Genomic DNA, 15,798 nt, shown 5'->3' on the forward strand with positions numbered 1-15,798 from the left:
ATTCGCAGTTATAGAGATGTAGCAGAGGCGGGTTCCATTCTCATTCCCAGTAATAGAGATGTAGCAGAGGCGGGTTCCATTCTCATTCCCAGTAATAGAGATGTAGCAGAGGCGGGTTCCATTCTCATTCCCAGTAATAGAGATGTAGCAGAGGCGGGTTCCATTCTCATTCCCAGTAATAGAGATGTAGCAGAGGCGGGTTCCATTCTCATTCCCAGTAATACAGATGTAGCAGAGGCGGCTTCCATTCTCATTCCCAGTAATAGAGATGTAGCAGAGGCGGCTTCCATTCTCATTCCCAGTAATAGAGATGTAGCAGAGGCGGGTTCCATTCTCAGTCCCAGTAATAGAGATGTAGCAGAGGCAAGTTCCATTCTCATTCCCAGTAATAGAGATGTAGCAGAGGCGGGTTCCATTCTTATTCACAGTTATAGAGATGTAGTAGAGGCGGGTTCCATTCTCATTCCCAGTAATACAGATGTAGCAGAGGCGGGTTCCATTCTCATTCCCAGTAATAGAGATGTAGCAGAGGCGGGTTCCATTCTTATTCCCAGTAATAGAGATGTAGCAGAGGCGGGTTCCATTCTCAGTCCCAGTTATAGAGATGTAGCAGAGGCAAGTTCCATTCTCATTCCCAGTAATAGAGATGTAGCAGAGGCGGGTTCCATTCTCATTCCCAGTTATAGAGATGTAGCAGAGGCGGGTTCTATTCTCATTCCCAGTAATAGAGATGTAGCAGAGGCGGGTTCCATTCTTATTCACAGTTATAGAGATGTAGCAGAGGCGGGTTCCATTCTCATTCCCAGTTATAGAGATGTAGCAGAGGCGGGTTCCATTCTTATTCACAGTTATAGAGATGTAGCAGAGGCGGGTTCCATTCTCATTCCCAGTAATACAGATGTAGCAGAGGCGGGTTCCATTCTTATTCCCAGTAATAGAGATGTAGCAGAGGCGGGTTCCATTCTCATTCCCAGTAATACAGATGTAGCAGAGGCGGGTTCCATTCTTATTCCCAGTAATAGAGATGTAGCAGAGGCGGGTTCCATTCCCATTCCCAGTAATAGAGATGTAGCAGAGGCGGGTTCCATTCTCAGTCCCAGTAATAGAGATGTAGCAGAGGCGGGTTCCATTCCCAGTAATAGAGATGTAGCAGAGGCGGGTTCCATTCTTATTCACAGTTATAGAGATGTAGCAGAGGCGGGTTCCATTCTTATTCCCAGTAATAGAGATGTAGCAGAGGCGGGTTCTATTCTTATTCCCAGTAATAGAGATGTAGCAGAGGCGGGTTCCATTCTTATTCCCAGTTATAGAGATGTAGCAGAGGCGGGTTCCATTCTTATTCCCAGTAATAGAGATGTAGCAGAGGCGGGTTCCATTCTCATTCCCAGTAATAGAGATGTAGCAGAGGCGGGTTCCATTCCCATTCCCAGTAATAGAAATGTAGCAGAGGCGGATTCCATTCTTATTCGCAGTTATAGAGATGTAGCAGAGGCAGGTTCAATTCTCATTCCCAGTAATACAGATGTAGCAGAGGCGGGTTCCATTCTTATTCCCAGTAATAGAGATGTAGCAGAGGCGGGTTCCATTCCCATTCCCAGTAATAGAGATGTAGCAGAGGCGGGTTCCATTCTTATTCCCAGTAATAGAGATGTAGCAGAGGCGGGTTCCATTCTTATTCCCAGTTATAGAGATGTAGCAGAGGCGGGTTCCATTCTTATTCCCAGTTGTAGATATGTAGCAGAGGCGGGTTCCATTCTTATTCCCAGTTGTAGATATGTAGCAGAGGCGGGTTTGTTACCTGATATAATTTAACCTTGTGTTCTTTGTGCTTTTATGACTATAATGATACAAGAAGTAATTCAGCTCTGCTATATCTGTATATATCTGAGTGCTCTCCTGTTTCTCCGGTAGAAGTCTCTCAGCGTTTACAGTTCCTCACATCTCTGCTTGCTGTCAGTGAATAGACACGTTCTTGCTTGCATTAGGAGGGTAAAAGCCTTCTCTCGGTCACAGTAGGTTTACTACAATGTATCAGTGCAGTAGACTGTGAAAGTGTTTTACTTTATAGCGCAGGTGCGTGGTCAGATTCCTTTACTGTATGTCCATGTAAGTGACTGGCATCATGTGGCAGCACTATAACACACCATTATAAGAGGCCAACTTTGGGATTAGCGACTCTTTTAAAACTTTAGGGGGAATCCACGTCCTGCTCAGGCTGCAGCTCAGGCTCGGACGCCTGTCAGCAGCTTTTTAGCGTGTTCTAGAATATTATATGTTATTTTTGGCACCTGAGGACATTAACAGATTACACACATGGAAATTTCACACGTTTTACTAAGTGTTGAAAACCCATTAACTGCAAACGGCCGCGTGGGAATCGCCCCCCGGGTCAGGAGAGATGTCCATGTGCCTCAGCGCGGTCACAGCTCACTCTCAAGGCGGCAACCTATACAAATTATAACTTACAGGGTGCATAAACTTTTGCAATTTTTTTTTTAATTTACTAATTTAATGTACCTAAAATAGCTACTATATAAAAAAAAAAAAAGTTTGCTACTGTTTCATGTGTACAGCTCTTATACAGGCGTATGTGTAACCATAGTAACAGACTACAAACAAGCCCTGTGTAGTCAGATCCTGCAGTCATGTGATACTCCACTCCCTTTTCAGTGTCTGAAACTACATGGGTTTCAGACGTGGATTTACACACTGTGTGAACTTGCCCGGACTCCCGGACTTATTTGCACACATTTCCTCATAGTCTATTACCACCAAAATCAACTTTAAAAAGCTGCAGTAAAACCTGTGAATTCTGCATCAAAATCCGCATCCGATTTTGAAACCAATTTTGAAAACTAGTGCAAAGACGTGTGAACAAGGCCCTAGTGCTCTGAGCATCTGACCGCAATCTATTGCTGCCTGTTATCAGCCACAGCCTTTGGCCTGGTGTCATGTACACGCTGCACACTTGAATAAGTTTCCAGCTGTGGGTTCAGCTTTTGTAAGGCTGGGTTCACACTGCGTTTTTGCAGTCCGTTACACATATACATTTTATGGGGAAAAAAAACGGATGCAATTGTGTGCAATCTGTTTGGATCTGTTTTTCCAGTGCATTTCATTATAAAACATACACAAAAATGTGATGTGTTAAACGGACTGCAAGAACGCAGTGTGAACCCGGCTGTAGCTGCAATTTTGCGCTCGGACTGATAGTTAAATTACTACTGGAAGGAGTTTTAACCCCGTCCTCTCCGCACCAGTAGCTGACTGCGGAGGAAATCTAGTGATTAGGTTTTGTGTTCTCCGGGGCCGTTCTCAGGAGCGGTCCCATGCGCACATCACCTTTGCGGCTTTATGAGGGGAGATGAAGGGCTTTTCAGAGTCTGGCCCCAGCCTGCTCCATACTCCTGGTCTGGCTGCTGCTGCTGGGGACAGAGCCCCGCCGTTTTATTGAGAAACCTGACTCTCAGGTTCGGAGTCCATAGGGACCTACCGTCGAAATCCGACTGAGAGCAGGCCCTGTGTAAGAAGGGGGACTTTTCACCAATTTTTTTTTTCCGTCTTTTAAAACTAAAAATACCCGAGCACGCACAAACAGAAAAACAAACATAATAAAAGGTGAGACACTCCCCTGTATTCATGCAAAAATAACTCTGGTTAGCCGTGAGGTGAAAGCGCCTGCCTGTCAGACCCAGCGTCCAGACCCCTTATTACCCTCCGCCCGGAGAGCAGCTGGAAGGGGACAGATAAGGAAGCAGAGAGGGGAGTGCGGGGCGCCGGTCGAGGCTCCGGGGCTGGGAACGGCTTAAGACGATGCAGAAGGGGGGAGCAGCCAAAAACATTCCCGAAAAATGGACCTGGAATATCCTATCACAGGTCGCGGGGTCATAGCATTAAACACTAAGGATTAAGGGGGGGGATTGGCCCTTTGATGGCTGTGTGTCACTTGAAGTGGGATAGGGATGTTTGGGCTGGAGAGTGGCCAATCAGGGATCAGCGGAGAAGTATGGGAGACGCGAGTCACCGCAATACAGGTAGCAGAGGGAGAGAGGAGGGGGGAGCAGCCAAAACCCCTGTCAGGGAAGTGATAGGTTTAGCGCAGCGGAAACAATGCCAGCTACTGTATATTTTACGAGGTAAGGAGCACAGGACAGGAAGGGGAATGGAGACAGTACGAGGAGCAGTCTGCGTGCAAGCCACCAAAAAGAGGGCATTGACTAGGCCAGTGCCACAAAGGCTCGTATATAAAGTGTTCACATACACAAGTCCTGTGTCCGGCGGGTGACACCGCAATACAAGAGACCATTGCTGCGCCCGGTCACCAGATCATAGAGCGATAGCCAGCATCAATGCCCCATTCAGATAGGCACGGCGGCGGCCAGGTTATCGGCACTGTCAAAGCCAGGAGCTGTGGGAAAGCTGAGAATATCGGCTACACAATAGGAGCGCAGTATATTTACTGACATAATGGGCTATAAACCTGTATCAGAGAGCTGTATATATAGATATAGAAGATGTATCAGAGAGCTGTATACTGTATATAGATATAGAAGATGTATCAGAGAGCAGTATATATAGATATAGATGTATCACAGAGCAGTATATATAGATGTATCAGAGAGCAGTATATATAGATATAGATGTATCAGAGAGCAGTATATGGAGATATAGATGTATCAGAGAGCTGTATATATAGATATAGAAGATGTATCAGAGAGCTGTATACTGTATATAGATATAGAAGATGTATCAGAGAGCAGTATATATAGATATAGATGTATCAGAAAGCTGTATATATAGATGTATCAGAGAGCAGTATATATAGATATAGATGTATCAGAGAGCTGTATATATAGATATAAATGTATCACACAGCAGTATATATAGATGTATCAGAGAGCAGTATATATAGATGTATCAGAGAGCTATATATATAGATATAGATGTATCACAGAGCAGTATATATAGATGTATCAGAGAGCAGTTTATATAGATATAGATGTATCAGAGAGCTGTATATGGAGATATAGATGTATCAGAGAGCAGTATATATAGATGTATCAGAGAGCAGTATATATAGATGTATCAGAGAGCAGTATATATAGATGTATCAGAGAGCTGTATATGGAGATATAGATGTATCAGAGAGCTGTATATATAGATGTATCAGAGAGCTGTATATGTAGATATAGATGTATCAGAGAGCAGCATATATAGATATAGATGTATCACAGAGCAGTATATATAGATGTATCAGAGAGCTGTATATATATAGATGTATCAGAGAGCAGTATATATATAGATGTATCAGAGAGCTGTATATATAGATATAGATGTATCACAGAGCAGTATATATAGATGTATATATATAGATGTATCAGAGAGCTGTATATATATAGATGTATCAGAGCTGTATATATAGATATAGATGTATCACAGAGCAGTATATATAGATGTATCACAGAGCTGTATATGAAGATATAGATGTATCAGAGAGCTGTATATGAAGATATAGATGTATCAGAGAGCTGTATATGAAGATATAGATGTATCAGAGAGCTGTATATGAAGATGTTTTAGGTGATGTCATTTTTGTATATTGAGGCAAGTTACCTGCAGTCCTATGTAAAATCATGATAAGGCATGAAACACACTATACACACAAACACATGATAAAACTCCATTTATTTGGACTGAGGAGCCGGTTTTTAATACTCTGTAGCTGAAGTCACGCGGTCCATGAAATTGTCCGTGAACGCAGATGCACAACCACGGACAATTTTAGGGGCCATTGAAATCTATGAGTCTATTCAGACGATCTGTGCTGTGATCTGTGCCAGGAAATAATAGGACGTCATAACTCGGACGTGATCACGGAATGGATTAGCCAATACAAGTCATCCGTGACGTCCAAGAAACACGTGGATCAAATCAGAGAAAATTTTTTATTTTATTTTTTTTTAACAAGTGCAAGATTTTATATGGATGCAGATGTGGATACGGACGCACTTGATACATTTCCTGACCAAACTGCACGGACCATGAAGTAAAAAACCTTTACGCGGACCGGGAAAAACACTTATGACTGTGAATAAGGCCTAAGGTTTCTGAAAAGGTAGAAAATGTCCCAAAACACATAAGGAGAGATTTATGGTGCTGTATTATAGTCAGATTCTCTTTATTGCCCATAGTAACCAATCAGAGCTCAGCTTACATGTCTCACATTGCAGTGGTAAAATGAAAGCGGAGCTGTGATTGGTTGCTATGGGCAACACAGAGAATCTTACTGTAAGAGCTTGATAGATCTCCCCTATAGAAACCTGTGTAAAGAAAAACTAGGTTTGTTGCCCACAGCAACCAATCACAGCTCAGCTCAATGTGAGACATGAAAGCTGAGCTCTGATTGGTTACTATGGGCAATAGAGAGAATCTTACTATAAGACAGCACAATGTGACATCACTGTGTGTATTATCTCTGTACTGTGACATCACTGTGTGTATTATCCCTGTACTGTGACATCACTCTGTGTATTATCCCTGTACTGTCTCATCACTGTGTGTATTATCCCTGTACTGTGACATCACTGTGTGTATTATCCCTGTACTGTGACATCACTGTGTATTATCCCTGTACTGTGACATCACTGTGTGTATTATCCCTGTACTGTGACATCACTCTGTGTATTATCCCTGTACTGTGACATCACTGTGTGCATTATCCCTGTTCTGTGACATCATTGTGTGTATTATCCCTGTACTGTGACATCACTGTGTGTATTATCCCTGTACTGTGACATCACTGTGTATTATCCCTGTACTGTGACATCACTGTGTGTATTATCCCTGTACTGTGACATCACTGTGTATTATCCCTGTACTGTGACATCACTCTGTGTATTATCCCTGTACTGTGACATCACTGTGTATTATCCCTGTACTGTGACATCACTCTGTGTATTATCCCTGTACTGTGACATCACTGTGTATTATCCCTGTACTGTGACATCACTGTGTGTATTATCCCTGTACTGTGACATCACTGTGTGTATTATCCCTGTACTGTGACATCACTGTGTATTATCCCTCTACTGTGACATCACTGTGTGTAGTATCCCTGTACTGTGACATCACTGTGTGTAGTATCCCTATACTGTGACATCACTGTGTGCATAATCCCTGTACTGTGACATCACTGTGTGTATTATCCCTGTACTGTGACATCACTGTGTATTATCCCCCCTGTACTGTGACATCACTGTGTATTATCCCTGTACTGTGACATCACTGTGTGTAGTATCCCTGTACTGTGACATCACTGTGTGTATTATCCCCCTGTACTGTGACATCACTGTGTGTATTATCCCCCTGTACTGTGACATCACTGTATGTATTATCCCTGTACTGTGACATCATTGTGTGTATTATCCCTGTACTGTGACATCACTGTGTATTATCCCTGTACTGTGACATCACTGTGTGTATTATCCCTGTACTGTGACATCACTGTGTATTATCCCTCTACTGTGACATCACTGTGTGTAGTATCCCTGTACTGTGACATCACTGTGTGCATAATCCCTGTACTGTGACATCACTGTGTGTATTATCCCTGTACTGTGACATCACTGTGTGTATTATCCCTGTACTGTGACATCACTGTGTGTATTATCCCTGTACTATGACATCACTGTGTATTATCCCTGTACTGTGACATCACTGTGTGTACTATCCCTGTACTGTGACATCACTGTGTATTATCCCTGTACTGTGACATCACTGTGTGTATTATCCCTGTACTGTGACATCACTGTGTGTATTATCCCTTTACTGTGACATCACTGTGTGTATTATCCCTGTACTGTGACATCACTGTGTATTATCCCTGTACTGTGACATCACTGTGTGTATTATCCCTGTACTGTGACATCACTGTGTGTATTATCCCCCTGTACTGTGACATCACTGTGTATTATCCCTGTACTGTGACATCACTGTGTGTATTATCCCTGTACTGTGACATCACTGTGTGTACTATCCCTGTACTGTGACATCACTGTGTATTATCCCTGTACTGTGACATCACTGTGTGTATTATCCCTGTACTGTGACATCACTGTGTGTATTATCCCTTTACTGTGACATCACTGTGTGTATTATCCCTGTACTGTGACATCACTGTGTATTATAGCTGTACTGTGACATCACTGTGTGTATTATCCCTGTACTGTGACATCACTGTGTGTACTATCCCTGTACTGTGACATCACTGTGTATTATCCCTGTACTGTGACATCACTGTGTGTATTATCCCTGTACTGTGTCATCACTGTGTGTATTATCCCTGTACTGTGACATCACTGTGTGTATTATCCCTGTACTGTGACATCACTGTGTGTATTATCCCTGTACTGTGACATCACTGTGTGTATTATCCCTGTACTGTGACATCACTGTGTGTATTATCCCCCCTGTACTGTGACATCACTGTGTATTATCCCTGTACTGTGACATCACTGTGTGTATTATCCCTGTACTGTGACATCACTGTGTGTATTATCCCCCCTGTACTGTGACATCACTGTGTGTATTATCCCCCCTGTACTGTGACATCACTGTGTGTATTATCCCCCCTGTACTGTGACATCACTGTGTGTATTATCCCTGTACAGTGACATCACTGTGTATTATCCCTATACTATGACATCACTGTGTGTATTATCCCTGTACTGTGACATTACTGTGTGTATTATCCCTGTACTGTGACATCACTGTGTATTATCCCTTTACTGTGACATCACTGTGTATTATCACCGTACTGTGACATCACTGTGTGTATTATCCCTATACTGTGACATCACTGTATATTATTCCTGCACTGTGACATCACTGTGTGTATTATCCCTGTACTGTGACATCACTGTGTGTATTATTCCTGTACTGTGACATCATTGTGTGTATTATCCCTGTACTGTGACATCACTGTGTGTATTATCCCTGTACTGTGACATCACTGTGTGTATTATCCCCCCTGTACTGTGACATCACTGTGTGTATTATCCCTGTACTGTGACATCACTGTGTATTATCCCTGTACTGTGACATCACTGTGTGTAGTATCCCTGTACTGTGACATCACTGTGTGTACTATCCCTGTACTGTGACATCACTGTGTGTATTATCCCAACATTTGGGGACTGAACGGTGACTGCTCACACATCACAGGGGTTTAGCCATCACAGTGCCCTGTCAGCTCCCTTACATACAGCTATAGGACTGCGCTTAGATGCCACAAAAATAAAACTGATCATAAAATCAACTGCTGATTCCCCCCCCCCCCCCAAAAAAAAAAAAAAAAAGATGTAATTGAATGGTGGGAGTGGGTGTTATTCAGGGACAGACAGGGCAGAAGGAACAAAGAGGGAAAATCTCAGTTATGAAAATAGCCGCAGATCTTGATGCATATAACAACGTTATCCAAATATATTCAAGGTCATTGCAGCCGGCGCTGAAGGAAACGTTTTCTCCCAGCTGTATAAATAGCGTGAAGTCATTTGAGTAAATTATCAAGAAAAAAGGAATTCACCAGATCTGTCGCCTTCACCTTCTATAAGAGGAAACAACTAATACCCAATATAGAGGGAGATACGCAGGATCCCCCAATCTCCATTGTAAACAGCTCAACCTGACAATGTACAACCAACCGGTCACTGTCTAACAAACCTCTACTGAAATACTCTGTGCTGCTGCAAAACCCTGCTCCTTCCACTAGTCTGTGACCTCCCCCTCCTTACATCATGACTCCACATGAAGGCCTCTCACCTACATCAAGACAAGCCTCTGCCCCCACAAAGTCTGCACACTCATCTCCTAAAATACTCTGTGCTCATCTGTCTCCGTTCTCCCACACTTGCCGTCTCACATAGTGCCCTGTCCTCTCTATCATCATCCCACTATGGTGCTTAAATACTCTGTGCACACCTTGCAGAAGGTGAAGGTCAATGGGATGGTGAATGAGAATATATTAGGATCCATGGCTTAGATCAGTGATGGGGAACCTGCGGCCCCCCAGTTGTTGCAAATACTACAATTGCCATCATGCCCGGACAGGCTTTGGCTGTAGCAACTACAGCAACCCCCTTCGGATGTAGAGAATGTAGCGTAGTCGTATAAACACAACAGCCTTCTGTGCCAGACGCATGATAATATAATTATAAAGGAATATTATTAACCAGTGCCACCCCAATATGTCTGGACACGCCCAAAATAGACAAAACAAAGCATAAAAAGGCAATGATACATAATGGAGGTGAAGATGCGTCATCTATCAGTGTAAATCAATTGGTGCCGGAAACTGCCAGAGATTTGTAATTTACTTCTATTAAAAAATCTCAAGTCTTCCAGTAGTTATCAACTGCTGTGTGTCCTGCAGGAAGTGGTGTATTCTTTACAATCTAGAGAGCATGAGATGATTTCTATGGGGATTTGCTGCTGCTCTGGACAGTTCCTGACATGGACAGAGGGGGCAGCAGAGAGCACTGTGTCACACTGGAAAGAATATACCACTTCCTGCAGGGCATACAGGAGCTGATAAGTGCTGGAAGACTGGAGATTTTTTAATAGAAGTAAATTACAAATCTCTGGCATCAGTTGATATGAAAGAAAAAAGTTTTGGTGACCAACCCATTTAAGCTGTGAGGCTGTACTCAAACGTCAGTCAGCAGCCGCACAGGACCATAGGATAGAACTTATCGGAAGGAGTTAAAAGGTCTTCAATGTGCGGCCAGATTGAGCCAGATATACGGACAGACAAGAGGAATATTAGGTAGAGGGACGGATCTGTCCCAGGGGTGTCTACTCCAGCAGTCGGGAAGGTGAAAGGTGGCCGGGCTGTCACCAGTGAACAATAGAGCGGGTTATATACAGGACACACACGTGTCATGACTTCCGGCATGTTCCGCCGCGGCTCTCAGATGCCAATAATTCTCTAAGTTTTTTTTTTTTGCCATCTCATTTACCATGTACGGTTTATAAAGACTAAAATAAATAACCTCAAACATAGAAGGTTGATAAACCTGATCTGACACTCCTCCTCCTTTGGTTGTGTTTCATGCCTCAAATTAAAGGGGTTGTCCAGGGATCAATTTTTTTTTTTTACATATACCTGGAAGTGGTGTAAATAAAAGGTATACTCACCTACCCAAATCCCCACCGCTGCGCTGACCTTGACTTCTCTCAGATACTTCCTGGTTCCTGATCATGTATTGTACCCTTAGCCACTTAATTAGTGATTGAGGTAGAACACTGCTGGACTGTGATTGGTTGAGCAGGGACAAAACATGATGAGGAACCAGGAAGTAGCTAAGAAGAAGGGGGGGGGGTGAGTATACTTTTTTTTTTTTTAACCACCACCTCAGAAAGATGTCAGAAAAAAACTTTGATCACTAGACAGCCACTTTATAGGGATTAAGCAGGTAGCAGAAGAGGGCTCCAGCCTATTGCTCTTCGGCACAGCTATTGGTCATCGTGTGTGGGCATTGCTCCCTCTTGTCTCAGAAGTTATACTTTAAAGACGACCCGACACGTCCCTACAATACAGGTCATCTTATTGATTCCAATTGGCCCCATGTAATGCACGTTTTCACCCAATGAGGCGCTGCAAGAGAACTGAACACTTATTTCTATGCCTCCCTACAGATTACAGCTCATCATCTTTGTAACAACAATTACAAGGAGGTAACTAGTGAAGAGGCTGGAACAAAGAAGCCATTGTCTCTGCGTTCAGTACAAACAGACACAAGGAATAAATTTACTTAAATTAATAATTAAAGCCAAGAAAGCAAATATAGAAACTAAATAATTGTCCGGCTTTTTTTTTTTTGTTCCGCATGTTCTGATGATACAAATGTTATCAAAATTGGAATTTTTCCACTTCACTTTGGCTGCCGGTATCCATTTTGGATACTTTGGTTATTGGTGTTTAGGGAGTCTTGTATATGAATCATAACCACTAATGGGGTCTGCTAAATTTGTCTCCAAAAGTGCCAGTCAGGAGCTGGAAAGCAGCTTGTCACATATTTTCCCAGCCGTTCATCAGAGCTGCCAGGGTCCCTGCATAAACTTTCTTAGTCTGGGTGGGACAGAGCTATTTTTGGCATCCCAATTGCCATCCTGATTATCCATTTAGTGGGTGCTACTATAGTGGAATTGGTCCCAGTGGGTCATTGCCATTAATTATATCCATTTGTCATCATAAGAGGTTCGATTAAAGACATGAAGGAACACACCTGAAGGATGTATATTAGACATGTGCACTGATGAACTGGTAAGAAGGTGCAACACCCCCTTCTAGAGTACAGGTCTTTTAAACCAATGGGCCAAAGTCTATAACCATGTCCCTATAAAACCATTAGAAAAAACTGTCTTCTCCTACTTACAGTAGCCATACGCAAATCCACAAAGAAAAATTGCAAAAAACGCGCAAAGAATACCAGATATTGTCTGAAGATGTCCAAGACAGGCTGCTCCTTACCTGTGGGCATAGCAATCCCAGGAGGGTCTGTAGAGACCACTAGAAGAAAAGATCTTTGTAGGAAATAGAAGTCTAATTTTAAGACAGATATTAAAAATGTGAAGAAGTGTTCAGAATATCCCACCATCCAAAACGTGAGACCTTCCAGAGAATACTCTTTTACAGTGAATGGAGCATAGCCTATGACCAGTCTACATGTCCACCATCAACCTACCACCTATGGCCTCTGTGAGTTAATAAAAAAAAAAGAAAAGCATGGTTGGGACTCCAGAGACAGTCCTAGGTTTGTGGATTATAAAGGTTGCATACACAAACATAGGCAACACCCAAAATTCTGCCACAATCTCCACATCAAACAAAGGCATTCAAAATTGGAAGACCCACATTGAATGGGTTCCACAAGAACATAGACATAGAGATCTTTAGTGCACATAAGAATGAAGTCTAAGGAGTTGGGTAGATAGGTTTTGATCCTTGTACCCTCCAACTCACAATCTACAGATGCCATAAGAGGAACCTGTCTTGGATGTAGCTTGGTCAATAGTTATAGGTATAGCAAAGTCAATGTAACACGAGGGTCATTAAAGAAAAGATGTTTCTATCTAGAGTGGGACCCGAAGGTATAATTTTAAGGTGGTCCACCAAAGAGGTCTACTGAAACCAGTGCCTGATCTATCATGATTTACAGCTGGCAAAAATCTACACCTGCTTGGGAGCCTAGTCCGCCAGATTTATTAAGAGGCATGTGCTACCAAGTAAATCCTTTGGGGTGCTCGACAGCAGGGCTTTATTTAAACTGGTCCCCCCCCCCCCCCCCCCCCACACACACACACACACACACAAATATATCCCCATCATAAAACAGAGATTGAAAAATTGGAAAACCAACATTACCTCATGGACTCTACAGGAATCGTGAAGTGTCAATGCTCCTCTACTAAGTTGTGATCACAGGAACAAGTCTAAGGAGTTGGGTTTGATCCTCGTGTCCTCTCATTGGCACTCTACTGGGACCAATGAGGGACAGCAGATGCATCTACATGTTGGCATAGAAGGCTGTAATGTAAGGAGAACCTGTCTTGGATGCAGTCTAGTCCATAACTTGGTGAAGCAAAGTGAACATTATTGGAGGGACATTGAAAGCTGTACGTGAAGAAAACATACTTTTAACTTGTGTGAAACCATAATGTCTAATATCAAGGTGGTCCACCAGAAGTGCAACTGAAAAAGTGCAACATTGCAGAAAAGGCTGTTTTCATAGTGAATGGAGATCGGTCTACCTGCCAACCATGATTCTACCAACTGCAAGAGGCATGGACAGAGCTCTGTAAATAGTCCTGGTTTTGGTTGAGCAAACTTCGAACATGAGCGTGCAACATTTCAGTAGCGGCTGCTGAACTTGGATGCGACTCTAGGGAGTCCTGGAAAACATGGATACAGTCTACGACCTATGGCTGTATTCATGTTTTCCAGAACTCCCTAAGGCTGCATCAAACTTCAGTAGCCAGCAATATATTAATGCCACACACAATGGGTTTGGACGAACCCAAGCATGCTCAAAGTCTGCTCAACTACTAAGTTATCAGCATAGGAACAACTCTAAAAAGCTGGGTTGGTAGGGTTTGTTCCTCATGCCCTCTTACTGGCACTCTATTGGGGCCAAAAGTGAGTGCAGATGCTGTAATGTAAAGAACCTGTCTTGGATGTAGTTTGGTCCATAATTATAGGTATAAGAAAGTCAACGTCACAAGAGGGTCAGCAAAAGCCGCAAGAGAAGAAAACATGTTTCTATCTAGCGTGAGACCAGAAGGTCTAATTTCAAGGTGGTCAACCAAAATGGTTTCCTGAAAAAGTGTTGAAAAAGTGCAACATTCCTCCCACCCAAAACTTGAGATCTTTCAGACAAGACTGTTCTCATAGTGAACGGAGTAAAGACTATGACTGGTCTACGTGCCCACCATCATCCTACCAACTATGGCCTCTCTGTAATTCGAAAAGGCAGCATGGCAAGGCCTCGGAGTCCGGAGACAGTCTTAGGCGTGTGTAACGTGGTTTCTTCCACGCGTTTCAAGCAAGACATGCACATTGTGGCATCACACCCCCATCATTCAACCACACGCTACACACAAGGCATAAAGACGACGATTCTACTGTCTCCGAACCTCAAGCACCGTCCTCACCGTAAAACCTTTCCAAGGATTTCAAATTTGGAAAACTAATATCATTTAATGGGCCCCAAAATAACCAAGACAAATGTCATGAGGTCGGTGACGCTGCTCCTCCGCTGCGGAGACCACAAGTTATCGTCACACTGCAATCAATATTTATTTAGCTTGTCCCCCATGGTCTGTCATCGGGCCGTGATAGGTTTGTTTGTTCTTTGGGGTTAAGAGTCTGGCTCGGACCGCTGGGAAAAAAAGCAAAACCCACAAAAGCATCTGGTTGAGAAGAAAGCTGAAGCCAACAGTGTGGACAAACCACGGGGCAAGCCACAGACAGATTGGTCATTGGAATAATTGCCGGAAAAAGGCACCGAGTCTCCGAAGGCCGGAGAGGGGGGGCAGGTACATAATGACCCATAGAGTCTGCGTCACCACGAGGACATTAGGGCAATTATATACATATAAACTTTTTACATGTTTATGTGTGGAGCAGTAAAGTGAATGTGGAGACCGCTCGGCACGGGAAGGGTTAATGGAGAGCGGCGCTGTGTATAGAACGGATCCTAAGAGCCCGTCTGTATGCACCTTATTACTGCAGGATTGTGGCAGACAGAAAATTAAGGGGTAAGGCTTGAATATATATACAGAAATGTATACAGATTAAATATCAAATTGCTCGCACACCAGTGGCTGCTTTCACTTTAGGCGTTTTGCGGATTCCAATAGTATTAGTAAAAAAAAAAAAAAAAAAAGATCTAATACAGAGGAAGCTTTCTGTGAGATAGGACGGCAGCATCTGCAGGCAGGATGGGGGAAAACCAGACACATAGCACTGTACATCAGGTAAGGAAGAGTTAGGTGACAACCAACATGGCCACCATAAGGTTGTCTTCGCAGGTCTGGGCCAGGATGAACCTTTAGCCGTTGTGTATAAAATGTTTCTATTCACTGACAGCAAAAAAAAAAAAAAATTCTGACAGGTCACGGCACTTCTTACAGTGGTTCTACTCAAGCAAAAATTTATACCCTATCTACCAGAGCTGCACAGAGAACAGTACGCCCCCTGTTGGCACCAAGTGACCCAGCATGCTGGTTTTACTGCCAGAA

General features: G+C 43.1%; 1 protein-coding gene and 1 long non-coding RNA gene across 2 annotated transcripts in view; one reads left to right on the forward strand and one right to left on the reverse strand.

The window, feature by feature from the left end:
* Positions 1 to 11,764, forward strand: part of LOC138800674 (uncharacterized) — a 185,935-nt gene extending 174,171 nt beyond the window's left edge. Inside the window, exon 3 of the long non-coding RNA XR_011364497.1 lies at positions 11,695 to 11,764. This is a non-coding gene — a long non-coding RNA (uncharacterized lncRNA). The remainder of the gene's footprint in view (positions 1 to 11,694) is intronic.
* Positions 1 to 15,798, reverse strand: part of NHEJ1 (non-homologous end joining factor 1) — a 73,701-nt gene that overhangs the window by 18,508 nt on the left and 39,395 nt on the right. The window lies entirely within an intron of this gene.

The sequence above is a fragment of the Dendropsophus ebraccatus genome, chromosome 9, assembly GCF_027789765.1.
Source record: "Dendropsophus ebraccatus isolate aDenEbr1 chromosome 9, aDenEbr1.pat, whole genome shotgun sequence".
In the NCBI taxonomy this organism is placed as follows: domain Eukaryota; kingdom Metazoa; phylum Chordata; class Amphibia; order Anura; family Hylidae; genus Dendropsophus; species Dendropsophus ebraccatus.